The 12,029-nt window shown below is 40.7% G+C and overlaps 1 non-coding gene across 1 annotated transcript; it reads right to left on the reverse strand.

The window, feature by feature from the left end:
- On the reverse strand, window positions 1-107 carry LOC148570870 (small nucleolar RNA R71). Its single transcript, XR_015908393.1, has one exon. It is a non-coding gene; the product is annotated as a small nucleolar RNA R71 (small nucleolar RNA).
- Between the last annotated feature and the right edge of the window lie 11,922 nt (window positions 108-12,029).

Raw genomic sequence — 12,029 nt, forward strand, 5'->3', positions numbered from 1 at the left:
AGGTTAAGAGCTGAGGTACAAACCTTCAGGCAACAAGATGGTGAGACTCTATATGAAGCATGAGAGAGGTTTAAGGACTTGACAAGAAGGTGCCCGCCAGATATGTTCAATGAATGGGTGCAGTTACACATTTTCTATGAAGGTCTTTCTTATGAATCAAAGAAGGCAGTAGACCACTCATCTGGGGGATCTCTGAATAAGAAGAAGACCATTGAAGAAGTCATAGATGTCATTGAGACTGTAGCCGAGAATGACTACTTCTATGCCTCTAAAAGAGGCAACACTAGAGGAGTGATGGAGCTAAACAACATGGATGCACTACTGGCTCAAAATAAGATGATCACCAAGCAGCTAGCTGACCTTACCAAAAAGATGGAGAGGAACCAAGTAGCAGCAATCACCATCTCAGCAGCAACTCAAGAAGGAGTGAATGCAGAAACAGAGGGTGATCAGGAACAAGCCAACTACATCGGAAACTCACCTAGGCAGACCTATGATTCATACTCCAAAACTTATAATCCTGGTTAGAAAAACCACCCAAACTTTGGGTGGGGAAATCAACAAGATCAAGGCCAAGATCAGAGACGTCACAACCCCAACAACAATGCAGCTCACCAACATTCCACATAGAGATCATATCAGCACCCACCTAACAACACACCTCAACATCCATACCAAAGCCAAAATGGCCATTCTCATCCCTCCAATCTCAACTCATCATCATCCGAAGATAGACTCTCAAGAATTGAGACTCTACTTGAAGGCATATGTAAGGAACTCCAAGATAACAAGGTGTTCAAGGAGGAGGTGCGAGCCAATATCAAGAACCAAGGAGACACCATTAAGAGGCTGGAATTTCAAGTGGGATACATCTCTGAGAAGATTCCCAAACCTACTGATAGCTTCCCAAGTGACACAGAGAAAAACCTGAGAGGTGAAGTAAAGAAAGTAAGATGGGAAGTGTTCACACCCTGGGTCGAGCTATCCGACCCGAGATGTTCAGTGACAAAGCGACCGACCTCTTCAGGTCAGGCTATCCGGCCTCTTCTCAAAGAGGTCGGCCAAATCGACAGGAAAACCTAATAAAAGGCACAAATAGAGGAACACGACCCAAATCCAAAGGCAATCCAAGCCTATAGAGATAAAGGCGGTTCCCTTGAAGATAAGCTGACTTCACCCAAAATAAAATAAGATAATATAAGATAACTAACTTATCTTATCAGAAAGGTCAGCCCACACTACTATAAATACACTGGAACACCCAGGTATAACTCATACTCTGATTCTACTAAAAACCTGTTTAATACCCATGCTAACTTAAGCATCGGAGTCTCTTGCAGGTACCCCTCACCCTCCGGTGACCAAGGATCAGCAGTGCAGCCAGTCCAACAAGTCGGACACGACAATTCCAACCGCCACCAGCTGGACCCGTCATCTCTGACCAGTACAGAAGATCTCATCCGAGATCGACCTACAGTTTCAGGTAACCCTCGGAACATTGGTGCCGTTGCGGGAGAATCTGAAAGTCATCCAATCACCATGGCGGACGACCATGACAACGACCACGACTCAGATCTAGAAGACAGAACACCGCACAATAACGCGGGCAATACACTGAAAGATACCCCCGAATCTAACGGGGACAAAAACTCATCAAATCTGGGAGTGATTGAAGCACTTCAAGATCGTTTAAAGCAACTGAAAAAAGAAACCCAACACTAACGAAAAGTTGAGAAGGATCTACAAAGAGAGGTGAGGTGATGTCGAGAATTAGAAGATAAACTTCTAAAACTCGAAACAAATCTCAATACCAAAACTACTCGGTTCACCCCTGAGGACAACTCACGCAAAGACCAAGATCCATTCAGTAGGGAAATCATGAAAACTAAAATTCCTAAGGACTTCAAACTCCCAGATATGACTTTGTACGATGGCACTACAGATCCCAACCATCACCTCAGCAACTTTAGAAGTAAAATGTACCTCACCGACGCCTCCGACGCCGTTCGCTGCAAAGCTTTTCCAACAACTCTCACGAAGACAGCAATCAGGTGGTTCGACAACCTACCTCCAAAGTCCATCTCAAGCTTTGACGACCTAGCCAAAAAATTCCTTGCCAGATTCTCCATCCAAAAAGACAAGGCTAAGCACGGCCCCAGTCTACTAGGAATCAGGCAAGGAGATCGGGAAAGTCTTCGCAATTATATGGAGAGATTCAACAAAACATGCCTAGACATACAAAGCTTGCCAACAGAGGCCGCCATCATGGGCCTCATCAATGGCCTACAAGAGGGACCTTTTAGCCAATCTATATCAAAGAAATATCCCACGTCTCTGGATGAGTTGCAGGAGCGAGCGGAAAAATATATCAACATAGAAGAAAACTCTCGGTTGGGGGAAACCTCAAAATCCGGATTCTCCTACCGAGACAAAGATAAAGAATCCAAAAAGAAGGAAGATCGACAAGGGGAGAAAATTAAAAAATATCACAATTACACTCCTCTTAGGGTATCCCTGGTAGATGTTTACAAAGAAGTCTGCCATACGGAAAAAATACCCCCAGCTCGACCCCTCAAAGGAAAAAGAGGAGGAGGAAACCGGAATGAATATTGTGAATACCATCGAATCCGTGGGCACTCCACCAACGAATGCTTTGACTTAAAAAATGTCATATAAAAATTGGTGAGAGAAGGAAAACTAGATCGGTTTCTGGCCACCCGAGATGATGAGCAAAGAAAGAGACGAAGGGATGAAGATGTCGGACGAGCTGAGCGATCACCTCGTACACCAGAAAGATACGTCCACATGATACACGACGGATTTACAGGAGGAGGAATCTCCAAATCGTCCCGCAAAAGATATCTCAAAGAAGTATATCATGTCGAAAGAAAGGAGGAAGCACCCGACATCCCTGCAATCACGTTCACCAAAGAAGACGCATCCGGTATTATCTTAGGACACGACGACCCCATGGTCATCACCATCATACTGGCAAACGCCAATCTCCACCGTACGTTGATAGACCAAGGGAGCTCCGCCGATATCTTATTCAAAACTGCCTTCGACAAGCTCGGCTTAGAAGAAAAGGAGCTTAGAGCATACCAGAACAGCCTGTTCGGACTGGGAGATACCCCAGTACAACCACTGGGATACGTGTCACTACATACAACCTTCGGAAAAGGGAACCAATCCAGAACACTCAAGATAGACTACATCGTGGTCGACTTGAGTTCAGCCTACAATGCCCTAATAGGTCAGACAACACTAAATCAACTCGGCGCAATAGTCTCGACTCCACATCTATGCATGAAATTCCCAACTACAGAAGGGATAGCTACGACAAAAGCAGATCAAAAGATGGCACGCCGTTGTTATAACGAAAGTCTAAACCTCAGAGGCAGAGGAGAAGAGTTCCATACAATTGAGCTTGGTGGAGTTCAGAGACGAGAAGAACTCCGTCCACAGCCCGAAGGAGAAGTAGAGAAAGTTCAGATCGGAGACACCTCGGACCAAACAACTAATATTGGCACGATCCTGAAAGGAAACACAAAAGAATTACTAGTACAGTTCTTACGAGATAATGTTGATCTCTTCGCATGGAAAGCTGCAGACATGCCAGGCATAGACCCCAAGCTAATGTGTCACAAGTTGGCGGTCTATCCAGGATCTCGGCCAGTATAGAAGAGACGAAGAAAACTTGGGCCAGAACGATCCCAAGCTGTGAAAGAACAGGTACAAGCACTACTAGAGGCAGGATTCATAAGTGAAGTCAAGTACCCACTATGGCTAGCTAACATCGTCTTGGTGAAAAAATCAAATGGAAAGTGGCAAATGTGCACCGACTATACCGATCTCAACAATGCCTGCCCAAAAGATCCTTACCCACTCCCAAGTATCGACGCTCTGGTAGATGCTTCATCCGGATATAGATACCTCTCATTTATGGATGCATATTCCGGATACAACCAAATCCCCATGTATCCACCAGATCAAGAAAAGACCTCATTTTTAACACCAAAAGCAAATTACTGCTACATTGTGATGCCTTTCGGTCTCAAGAATGCAGGAGCTACTTCTCAAAGGCTAATAAATAAAGTCTTTTCAGATCATATCGGAAAAATCATGGAAGTCTACGTGGACGACATGTTAATAAAGACACAAAGTGAAGAGACATTATTGTCCGACCTGGCCCAAGTGTTCGACACTATAAGGAAGCATGACATGCGACTTAATCCTGCAAAATGCACCTTTTGCAGTAGAAGCGGGCAAATTCTTAGGTTTCATGCTCATACAAAGAGGAATTGAAGCAAATCCAGACAAATGCCAGGCCATACTCAACATGAAGAGCCCAACTTGTGTCTGAGAGGTACAACAACTCAATGGGAGATTGGCAGCCTTATCCAGATTCTTAGCAGGATCAGCGATAAGATCTCCCCTCTTCTATGCCACTTTAAGGAAAGGAAAGAAGTTCGAATGGACAATGGAATGCGAGCAAGCCTTCCAGGATTTCAAAAATTTCCAGGGACGACCACCTATCCTAACTCGACCACGAGAGAAAGAACCACTCGTATTGTACCTTGTGGTAGGAAGTCGGGCAGTAGCCTCAGCACTGGTTCGAGAGGACGACAAAGGGCAATAACCTGTATATTTCATTAGTAAAGTGTTGCAGGGATCCGAGCTGAACTACCAAAAGATAGAAAAGTTTGCCTATACTCTCATATTGACATCTCGACGACTTCGCCCGTACTTCCAGACTCACACCATTAAGGTCCGGACCACCAGCCCATAAAAGGGATATTGCAGAAGACAGATCTAGCAGGCAGAATTTTACAATGGGCAGTCGAATTATCCGAGTTCGACCTCCAATATGAAGCTCGGACAGCCATCAAATCACAGTACTTGGTCGACTTCATTGCAGAATTCACAGATACCTTGGAAACTCCCACAGAATGGAATCTCTACGTGGACGGTTCCTCGAATAAGACTGGAAGCGGTGCAGGTGTGATAATAGAAAGCAACCAAGGAACCCAAGTTGAGCTTTCCCTTAAATTTGGGTTCCCGGCCTCAAACAACCAGCCGGAATATGAAGCGTTACTAGCTGGTTTGAATCTGGCTAAGGAGGTTGGAGCTCAAAAACTCAACATCTTCAGCGATTCACAAGTAGTCACCTCACAAATAACAGGGAGCTCCCAAGCCAAAGATCCCACCATGAAAAAGTATTTGGATAAAACCAAGGAACAGCTCGGACAACTCGGGGAATATAAGACCTGCCACATACCCCGCGAATAAAATGCCCGAGCTGACGCACTCTCAAAACTAGCCAGCACCAAACCAGGGGGCAACAATAGAAGCCTCATCCAGGAAATGCTACAGAACCCGTCAATCTCAGAAGAGGAAAAAGTCCTAGCCATAACAAGTCAGGATCAAGGATGGATGACCCCCATAATTAACTACCTCAAAACAGAAACACTCCCCACAGATGAAAAGGAGGCAAAGAGGTTAAAACGGGAGACTCAGTACTTCACTATCATAAACACCACCCTATATAAAAGAGGGATTTCAATACCACTATTAAAATGTGTGCCGACCTCCAACACAAGGGAAGTTTTAGAGGAAGTACACAGTGACATTTGTGGTAATCATCTCAGAGCACAAGCTCTCACCAAAAAAGTACTCCGGGCGGGATTTTATTGGCCAACTCTACAAAAGGAAGCTACAGAGTTTGTAAGGACATGCCCACCACGCCAGAAACATGCCAACTTTCACCTCGCCCCGCCAGAAGAGCTCATCAGCGTAACCTCACCTTGGCCATTTGCAAAATGGGGACTCGACCTTCTTGGACCCTTTCCGCAGGGATCGGGACAAGTTAAATTTCTCATAGTAGGAGTAGACTACTTTACAAAGTGGATCGAGGCAGAACCCCTAGCTAATGCTATTGCTCAAAGAAGTCAAAAATTCCTATATAGAAACATTGTCACAAGGTTCGGGGTCCCATACTCCATAACCACAGATAATGGCACCCAATTCACAGATGCAGGCTTCAGAAAATTAGCAGCCGATTTAAACATAAAGCACCAGTTTACCTCCGTCGAACATCCCCAAGCCAATGGACAAGCTGAAGCTGCCAATAAAGTCATATTGCCTGGGTTAAAATGGAGATTACAGTATGCAAAAGGAGCTTGGGCTGAGGAACTCCCACAAGTCCTATGGGCATATCGGACAACGCCACATTCCACCGCAAAGGAATCACCCTTCCGACTAGCATACAGAGTGGAGGCAATGATCCCGGTAGAAATTGAGGAAGGGTCGCCTAGAGTAGTACACTACAATGAAGAAGCCAACTTCCAACGGCAAAGGGAAGAACTCGACGTACTTCTGGAAGTTCAGGAAAGAGCTCGGATCAGGGAAGAAGCACTAAAACGTCGAATGGATTCGAGATATAATCAAAAGGTAGTGTCGCGAGGTTTTGTAGAAAATGACCTCACTCTAATCCGAAATGATATTGGAACAACTTGACCTGGAGAAGGAAAGCTGGCAGCAAACTGGAAAGGACCCTACCGAGTCATAGAAGTACTTGGGAAGGGCTACTACAGGCTGTCCGAACTCGATGGACGAGAGATTCCCAGATCGTGGCACGCCTGCAACCTAATAAGGTACTATAGTTAGGAATGATAAAGGATCTTGGTATAAGGTACACTCTTTTTCCTAAAAAGGTTTTTTAATGAGGTACCAAGCTAAGACCTACAAACTATCCGACTTACAGGGATGAAAAACTCCCGCATGTATATATTTGCACTTTTCTTTTGAATGAAATATATTTTAGATATTCTACAAATTCTTAAGACGCATTAATCTAAAGCATTCATCGTCCGATTATAAAGCAACAGATCGGCAGAAAGTGAAAAACAGATTCACAGAACGATCACGATAAAGACCAATAGAGATGAAAGCGCGATTCATCTAAAGGTCGACCAAATAAAGATAGAAACCACCTTCTACAAATCGACAAAGATGAAAGCAGAATAATGCAAGAAGTTATCGAAAGTGATCCGGAAAAAGAACCTGATGAGGTCTTATGGATTGCTAAATAATAACTTAAAGACTGGCCGACGTTAAGAAGTCGGACCAAGTCAACCCAAGTTATAAGTAAACCCTGGAAAGAGGTCTAGCCAACCCTATTTAAGAGGATTACTTTAACTTAGAAGGGCCCGACGTGACAAAGTCGGCCCAAAACATAAAGTTATAGAAGTAATCCCTGAAAGAGACCTGAACAGGGTCCAAGAAAGAGGATTACAAAAATAACTTAGAAGGGCCCGACATGACAAAGTTGGCCCAAAACATAAAGTTATAAAAGTAATCCCTGAAAGAGACCTGACAAGGGTCCAACAAAGAGGATTATAAAAATAACTTAGAAGAGATTGACATGACGAAGTCGGTCTCCTACAACGAACAAGTTATAAAAGTAATCCCTGAAAGAGACCTAACAAGGGTCGAAGAAAGAGGATTACAAAATAACTTAGAAGAGATCGACATGACGAAGTCGGTCTCCTACAACAAACAAGTTGTAAAAGTAATCCCTGAAAGAGACCTAACAAGGGTCCAAGAAAGAGGATTACAAAATAACTTAGAAGAGATCGACATGACGAAGTCGGTCTCCTACAACAAACAAGTTATAAAAGTAATCCCTGAAAGAGACCTAACAAGGGTCCAAGAAAGAGGATTACAAAATAACTTAGAAGAGATCGACATGACGAAGTCGGTCTCCTACAACAAACAAGTTAAAAAAGTAATCCCTGAAAGAGACGTGACAAGGGTCCAAGAAAGAGGATTACAAAAATAACTTGGAAAAGACGACGCAAATAAGTCGGTCTCCCACAAACAAGTTATAAAAGTAGTTGATGAGCGGATAATTTATACGCTTTTTGGCATTGTTTTTAGTAGAATCTAGTTACTTTTAGGGATTTTTTCATTAGATTTTATGTTAAATTCACATTTCTGGAATTTACTATAAGTTTGTGTGTTTTTCTGTGATTTCAGGTATTTTCTGGCTAAAATTGAGGGACTTGAGCAAAAATCAGATTCAGAGGTTGAAGAAGGACTGCTGATGCTGTTGGATTCTGACCTCCCTGCACTCAAAATAAATTTTCTGGAGCTACAAAACTCAAAATGGCGCGCTTCTATTTGCGTTGGAAAGTAGACATCCAGGGCTTTCCAGAAATATATAATAGTTCATACTTTGCTCAAGGTTAGACGACGCAAACTGGCGTTCAACGCCAGCTCTCTGCCCAATTCTGGCGTCCAGCGCCAGAAACAAGCTGCAAAGTGGAGTTCAACGCCCAAACTGGCACAAAAGCTGGCGTTCAACTCCAAGAAGGACCTCTACACGTGCAACACTCAAGCTCAGCCCAAGAACACACCAAGTGGGCCCCGGAAGTAGATTTATGCATCAATTACTTACTTCTGTAAACCCTAGTAGCTAGTTTATTATAAATAGGACCTTTTACTATTGTATTAGACATCTTTTGAACCATCTTTGGATCATATTGATCACGTTTGGGGGCTGGCCATTCGGCAATGCCTGGACCTTTCACTTATGTATTTTTAACGGTAGAGTTTCTACACTCCATAGATTAAAGTGTGGAGCTCTGCTGTTCCTCAAAGATTAATGCAAAGTACTACTGTTTTCTATTCAATTCAACTTATTCCGCTTCTAAGATATTCATTCGCACTTCAACTTGAATGTGATGAACGTGACAATCATCATCATTCCCTATGAACGCGTGCCTGACAACCACTTCCGTTCTACCTTAGATTGAATGAGTATCTCTTGGATCTCCTAATCAGAATCTTCGTGGTATAAGCTACATTGATGGCGGCATTCATGACAGTCCGGAAAGTCTAAACCTTGTCTGTGGTATTCCGAGTAGGACTCTGGGATTGAATAACTATGACGAACTTCAAACTCGCGAGTGTTGGGCGTAGTGACAGACGCAAAAGGATAGTAAATTCTATTCCAGTATGATCGAGAACCTCCAAGATGATTAGCCATGCAGTGATAGCGCATCAGACCATTTTCACAGAGAGGAATAGGATGCAACCAACGACAAGGGTGATGCCTCCAGACGATTAGCCGTGCTGTGACAGAGCATTCGGACCATTTTCCCGAGAGGATTGAAAGTAGCCATTGGCACCGGTGACATCCTTACATAAAGCCAGCCATAGAAAGGAGTAAGACGGATTGGATGAAGACAGCAGGAAAGCAGAGGTTCAGAGGAATGAATGCATCTCCATACACTTATCTGAAATTCTCACCAATGATTTACATAAGTATTTCTATCCTTATTTTAGTATTAATTTCGAAAACTCCATAACTATTTTATATCCGCCTGACTGAGATTTACAAGGTGACCATAGCTTGCTTCATACCAACAATCTCCGTGGGATCGACCCTTACTCATGTAAGGTTTATTACTTGGACGACCCAGTGCACTTGCTGGTTAGTTATGCGAAGTTGTGAAGATATGTTTAGACCATGGTTCTGTGCATCCGTTTTTGGTGCCATCGCCAGGGAATCAATTTCGAACAATAATTTACAACCTGAGTAACAATTTCGCATACCAAGTTTTTGGCGCCGTTGTCGGGAATTGTTCGAGTTTGGACAACTGACGGTTCATCTTGTTGCTCAGATTGGGTAACTTTTTTTTCGTTTTCTTTTCAAAAAGTTTTCAAAAATCTTTCAAAAAAATCTTTCAAAAAATTCCTCCTTTGTTTTCAAAAAAAATTTTAAAATAAAAATGTTTTCAAAAATATATTTTTCTTCAGAATTTTTAAGAATGAATTCTAGAGTTTCATGAAGCATGTTGAAGCATGCTGGCTATAAAACCATGTCTAAATTCTTTTGGACAGAGGTTTTGGCTTAAAAATTGAATGAATTACACTCATATTTTTACTAAAGCTTGGCTGGCTATTAAGCCATGCCTGACCCTTTGATTGGAGCTTTAGACTAAAGAGCATAAGATTCCTGGAATTCATATTAAAAATTTTGGAATCCTTATTTTTGTTTTTCAAATAATTTTCGAAAAAATACAAAAAAATTAGAAAATCATAAAAATCAAAAATATTTCATGTTTCTTGTTTGAGTCTTAAGTCAATTTTTAAGTTTGGTGTCAATTGCATGTTCATCTTTGCATTTTTCGAAAAATTCATGCATTCATAGTGTACTTCATGATCTTCAAGTTGTTCTTGATAAATCTTCTTGTTTGATCTTGATGTTTTCTTGTTTTGTGTCTTTTCTTGTTTTTCATGTGCATTTTTGCATTCATAGTGTCTGAACATGAAAGACTTCTAAGTTTGGTGTCTTGCATGTTTTCTTTGCATTAAAATTTTTCAAAAATATGTTCTTGATGTTCATCATGATCTTCAAAGTGTTCTTGGTGTTCATCTTGACATTCATAGCATTCTTGCATGCATTCATTGTTTTGATCCATAACTTTCATGCATTGCATCATTTTTCTTGTTTTTCTCTCCCATCATAAAAATTCAAAAATCAAAAAAATATCTTTCCCTTTTTCTCTCTTAAAATTTCGAAAATTAGATTTGACTTTTTCAAAAATTTTTAAAATCTAGTTGTTTTTATGAGTCAAATCAAATTTTCAATTTTAAAAAAAAAATCTTATCTTTTTCAAAATCTTTTTCAAAAATCAAATCTTTTTTCAATTTTTTTTTAGTTTTTTTCGAAAATTTCAAAAATCTTTTTCAAAAATCTTTTTCTTAATTTTACATTATATTTTCGAAAATAACATCATCAATTAATATTTTGATTCAAAAATTTCAAGTTTGTTACTTACTTGTTAAGAAAGATTCAAACTTTAAGTTCTAGAATCATATCTTGTGATTTCTTGTGAATTAAGTCATTAATTGAGATTTTAAAAATCAAATCTTTTTTCAAAAACTAATTTCTATCATATCTTTTCAAAAATATCTTCTTATCTTACCTTTTTCAAAAAATGATTGCAAAATATCTTTTCTAACTTCCTAACTTCTTATCTTTTCAAAATTTGTTTCAACTAACTAACTAACTTTTTGTTTGTTTCTTACCTTTTTCAAAACTACATAACTAACTCTCTCTCTCTAATTTTCGAAAAAAATCTTCCCTCTTTTTCAAAATTTCTTTTTAATTAGACTAATTATTTTATTTTTTATTTGAATTTTCGAAAAACTACTAACCTTTTTCAAAAACTATTTTCGAAAATCACTAACTCTTTTTCAAAAATTATTTTCGAAAATTCTCTCCTCCTCTCATCCCCTTCTATTCATTTATTCATCTACTAACACTTCTCTTCATCTCACATTTCTGCTCCTATCATCACCTTTGTGTTTGGATTCTTCATTCTTCTTCACCCCTATTCCTTTTCTTCTTCTACTAACAATAAGGAACCTCTTTACTGTGACATAGAGGATTCCTCTTCTTTTCTTTTTCTCTTCTCTTTCTTATGAGCAGGGACAAAGAAAAAGGCATTCTTGTTGAAGCTGATCCAGAACCTGAAAGGACTCTGAAGAAAAAACTAAGAGAAGCTAAATTACAACAATCCAGAGATAACCTTATTGAAAATTTTGAATAAGTAAAGGAGATGGCAGCCGAACCCAACAACAATAATGCAAGGAGAATGCTTGGTGACTTTAATGCACCTAATTCCAATTTACATGGAAGAAGCATCTCCATTCCTACCATTGGAGCAAACAATTTTGAGCTGAAACCTCAGCTAGTTTCTCTGATGCAGCAGAATTGCAAGTTTCATGGACTTCTATCTGAAGATCCTTTTCAGTTCTTAACTGAATTCTTGCAGATCTGTGATACTGTTAAGACTAATGGAGTAGATCCTGAAGTCTACAGGCTCATGCGTTTCCCTTTTGCTGTAAGAGACAGAGCTAGAGTGTGGTTGGACTCTCAACCCAAAGATAGCCTGAACTCTTGGGATAAGCTGGTCACGGCTTTCTTAGCCAAGTTCTTTCCTCCTCAAAAGCTGAGC

The sequence above is a fragment of the Arachis ipaensis genome, chromosome B3 (genome assembly GCF_059453495.1).
Source record: "Arachis ipaensis isolate K30076 ecotype BB chromosome B3, ASM5945349v1, whole genome shotgun sequence".
NCBI lineage: Eukaryota > Viridiplantae > Streptophyta > Magnoliopsida > Fabales > Fabaceae > Arachis > Arachis ipaensis.